Source organism: Rattus rattus, chromosome 11, assembly GCF_011064425.1.
Source record: "Rattus rattus isolate New Zealand chromosome 11, Rrattus_CSIRO_v1, whole genome shotgun sequence".
NCBI classification, from domain to species: domain Eukaryota; kingdom Metazoa; phylum Chordata; class Mammalia; order Rodentia; family Muridae; genus Rattus; species Rattus rattus.
Window position 1 is genome coordinate 35409649 of NC_046164.1, and position 5083 is coordinate 35414731.

The 5083-nt window shown below is 36.8% G+C and overlaps 1 non-coding gene across 1 annotated transcript; it reads left to right on the top strand.

Annotated features, from left to right (window-relative positions):
- The first annotated feature begins 4599 nt into the window (after positions 1–4599).
- Positions 4600–4729, top strand: LOC116912981. The gene has a single exon (XR_004389546.1). It is a non-coding gene; the product is annotated as a small nucleolar RNA SNORA17 (small nucleolar RNA).
- Positions 4730–5083: the final 354 nt, after the last annotated feature.

Consider the following 5083-nt stretch of genomic DNA (forward strand, 5'->3'; position numbering starts at 1 on the left):
CACACACACACACACACACACACACACACACACACACACACACACCAACTGAGGGACTTTCTTGTAGCTACCTCACTTTATCAATTTATTGAATTTTAAATTTTTCGATACAATTTGACTACTTGATATGAATTTTTCTATATCTCCAGTCTTTAAAGATGATTTTCTGGGTAATTATGGAAACAATGCTTTCTGTTAAGAATGCCAATTTATTTATTACTGAAAAAATCCACAGTAAACACACCCATGATTGTTCTCATAATTCACAAAGGGAGTTTTATTAAGTGAATAATTTTATTTTTAATTTTGGACTATCATGTCATCCTCTTTCTTAGCTTCTTATTTAGAAATATTGACATTTCTTAAGAGGATTATCCTGTTTAGCAATAGTCAGCTTATTACTATATAGTCAAGTACCATGCATTAAAAGATCACTGTTATATGTAAAAGCCAAAAGCAATGCCCTTGGTGCTTAAACATGAATGTAATTAGAAGCTAAAAGCCATATTTAAACTTTGTTATAAACCCCTTGAATAATTATTGTTAAATTTCCCAGGCGCTCATATTTTGATGTAAACTTGACGCTTACCTTGCTTAATTGTTCTAATTTTATACTCTAGAAAAGATCAAATGTTTGCAAGCCATGATCAAAGTAACTTATTATAAGGATACAATTATATTCACACATTTATTTGGTTACCCAGTTTAAACCGGTTTCATCATAACTGAGGATATTAAATTATGTAGAAGGGAGGATATTGAATTAAAGAAAGGATAGAAAATATTTAAAAGATACACAGTAAATCATGAAGTTATTGATGGATAACTAATTATTGTAATTGGAGTCTACACCAATTCTAACAACAGGCTATACCAATTCTAACATTCATTGAACACATAAAGACAATAGTTTTGTACACCCATACATCAGCTAACTGATTTTTGGAGCTCGTGTTTCTTTACTGGTCTGTGTATCTTGCAGGCTGAAATTAGCCCCAGTAAAACTTCATATTTCTTATTGTCTCAACTGTCCTGGATAGTCAAATCATTTGAATTTTGGGGTTTAGGAGGGTATGACGCAAGCGTACCAAATTCTAAGATCCATGACTTTGTTCATCAGCCTCTAGAAAACACACTTAGAAAATGGCAGCTCACAAAGTACAGCAAGAACATTCACTTTCCTTTTCCATTTGATTTTGCTCAGTGCAATTTGTGTGGAACAGAAAGAAAAAATCCAAGCAGTTATCAGCCTGCGGAGGAAAGTTCAGTTTGGTCATAGGGCACATTCTGAAGAGAGTCATACATTGGAAATAATTTGACATGGGCACGGTTTCTGTAAAGTGGCTGGCCAACCCACTGGGTAGTCAGCCTCAAGCATAACACAAGATGATATAGGTACACTTTAGAATACTTTTTGCATTTCAAAATGACCTCTTATCCCCTCCAGGGATTAAATGCTGTTGTACTATGTGTGACACTGTCACTTTGGTCACAATTAATCAGGGAGAGACAGGCCACTGCCTCCTGCTGAGCCAATCTTGTTGTGTCTCAAGAGGATTCTGGATTGAGATTCATGGGCACTCTGGGGCTCACCACACATTGTTGGAATTAGAAATTGTGAAGTCAGGACCTGTGTGGTGCCCATCCACAGCCATGACCATCATGAGCGTATTGCTCAATAATATCTAAACACCGAGACAGACATTGAAGGGAGCACCTTGCTTGTTTTGATTGTGGGTCCAATTCTGCAGATGTAACACTTGCCATTTTATTTTTCAACCCTGAATAATTCCTCCAGCTTCTACATAAATGAAGTTCAAGGTATTTTTAAATACCCCATGGAATCTTTAATGTAGTGCACACTTCCTGTCACCAGCCTGTCATGCAGACTGTTTTTAGCACATGTGTCTCAATACCTTATACAGACAGAATACTAACATTGCATATCCAGGAAAGGCAAGGGAAATTACTTCTTGGAAATCTCAACAAAATATGCTGTATCCAGCTTTAAGATATTTGAGCCAAATAAGCTACCTCTCTTCATTGTTATTGATTCTGTCTCTATCTACCAATACGGGGTTCAGAAAGACAACTTTCAAGAGTGTTCCTAGATAGTTTTAATAAAATGAAAAGCAACAATTTTAAAAAAAGGAAAATGAAAAACAGCAATTTATACAATGAAATTGGAGACAGAGCTCTGCAAACGTTCACTTACCTGATAGCATTCGTGGAGAGATTTTCTTAAACATATGTTATGTTATTATATCAAAATTGAAGTACTGGTTTAAAATATTCTTATTTAGGTTTTTAAGGACATGATGGCCAAACAAAAGGGAATGCTAATGTCTATGCAAAAGCAGTATCAATAATGACAGAAGGTATTATCAACAATGTATTATCGAAAATTGTGGGAAAACTGTGATGGTTACTGTAGCAGTATAAACTAAGATGGGCATAGCTTGTGTTGATTAGACGGATACCAATTTGTTTTTCTCATTAATCTTCAGAGTAGTAACATAACTGGTATTATCATTTGACAGAGGAAGAAAAGCATAGTGTTACAAATGACAATCTATAAAGGCAACTGATTTATTGGATATATCTAAGGACTGATGACTCCAGCCACATAAGTGTAGCATGGGATGTCAGCTGTTCAGCTCAATAGGAGGAGAAGCCTTTGGTCCTAGGAAGGCTTGTGCCTCATCAGGAGTGCCAAGGCATTGAGAGGGAGGGTGGATGGGAGTGGAGCATCCTATAGAAGCAGGAAAAGAGAGTATGGGGTGGGGACAACATTTGAACGTGAATACATAGAATATCCAACAAAAATCTAGAAATGGATTGGAATATAAGGATCACTCTTTAATTTGACTCACACTTGGGATATATAGTTTTGTTTTGAGACTTCCATCCGCCATACGCTGTCCTCTCTTGAAGCCCATCATTTTAATATTCTTAAGTGTTTAATAAAGACTGCGAAAAAAACACAGCACGCATCTAACCAAAAGATTACAGAACTTTGCCCTTGGTAGCAGCAAGCTAATCACTCTTCCTCTAGGAAACAGAGGGTCTGTATCCTTTGCCACTCTTTCTTTTCATTTTTCAGAGAAATTCCTTTCTTTCGATGTTAATTTTCTTTTTCCAAGGTATGACATCCTCTGATAGGTGAAAATAGAATGACAATTTTCTGACTTCAGCGTGACTGGGTTTATTTAAGATTACAAATGTGCATTCTAGACACCTCGAATGTTGTTCACAAATTGGATTTCTGAAGTGTTGGTACGTCCTCTTTGAGGGATTAATACCCTTCCAATAGAGATGGGGAGGAGGAGCCACCTGCTGTAATATTCCACGGACTTTATACGCCGGTTTTAAAGCCCTGATTTATCTGTCGGCGATTTTTCATCTTTTTTGCACATTATATTTCTGCTTTTGTAGCCGGGTCACACACCTCCCAGTACACAGCCAGATTTAGTTTATAATTCTCAATATGGTTTTATCCATATTTTCATGTCTGTCCATCTTATTTCAAGGATTTCAAGACAAGAACCTGGAAGTATAAATATTTTACTTCACTATCTACCTTGTAAAGATCCAGGGATACGATGAAAAAAAAAAAAAGAAGTTGTGAGTTTGACATAACTAATCAAAGGTAGACCATGTCTCCCTTTATTTTCCAAGGGAAACTACACCTTTTACAGGGAAGACATCTCAGTTTCAAACCCAGGGGAAGTCTAGGGCACCATTTGTTCTTTTGTGAGTTCTAGGTACCAGCTACAATTTTTCTGAAAGTCTTTTGAAAGCACAATTTGTATAGCTGTTTCTTAGATCTAAAGGGATTTCTTGTAGCACATAGAGCCCACGCAATGATACCAGGGCTTACAATGAACTGGTAGGTTATTCATGTTACTCCTTTTCAAATGGAGCATCTGCTATTACAACTCTGTGAAGCCAGGCAGTAGCAGTCTAAGAACAAAGAATCTATGGATTTGAAGGAGTATAAGGAGGGTTATATGGTAAATTTTTGGAGGAGAATGAGAAGGGCAAAATTTCAGGATTTTTCTTATAACTAAAAAAGACATCTACACACCATGTATTTATTGAGTAGTGTTTGTTTCTACATGCAGATAATTTACTCAATGTCACCTTCAAAGATTTGATCCTAGAAGGCCTCAGAAAACAAAAGCATAAAATTCAAAGGACACAGTCTAATTATTAAAAAACTCTAACTCAAAGTAAAATATTTCAGATGTTCTCGAAAGAGAAGGCAACTGGAGAAGTATAGATAAATCAAGCAACATCTTAGCTGTATGTGAAAAATAAAAAATTAAATTGTAAATTAGTGCTTTATCTTCAAGAAATTTTTATGTAATAATGTAAAACATTAGTATGCAGCTAATATCATTTGTAGCAAATGTCACCTTAACACTCTTTGGTCATTTTAAAAAAAAAAACATTAAATGTTTGGATGTTAGTAAGTTTTTTCATAGTTTCATAAACGGAATTGCATTTTGAGTTGGTTTCAAATCTATCTTAAATTAGAAAACAAAACAAAACAACAAAACAATGACAATAACAACAACACCAAAAGAAAACCTAAACACTGTCCCTAGGGGTATTGTAGGTATGGCTGCTGTGTCACAGGTGTGTCAGTAGGAGGCAGTGAGGAGAGAGGCTGTGTCTATCTATGTGTTCTGACCTGTGACATCAGAATGATTAGTAGCCAAACATTCTTGGAAGAAAGCTAGCCTGAGGTAGTGTGCTGTGTAGGTCAGGTTGGGATCCTAGAGTAGAGAATGAACAAGAGACTAAAGGAACCCCTTCCACATCCAAGGGTCCCAAAGTCGAGAGAACCGAAAAGAGACGACCCTTCCATGGCACCTCTCAGGCAGGCTCAGGCAAGGTAAAAGCCTGAGACAACCACCAGACCAGTGCCAAGGGGCCAGTATAGAGATCTAGACTGAGATGACCACCGATTCAGCGCCATACTAGCTTAGGGGATAGGGAGTGAGGCATAGCATGCTCAAGATGACCCTTGCCTGGTGCCATAATGCACAAATAGGACATGACACCTTTGAGTAAACCC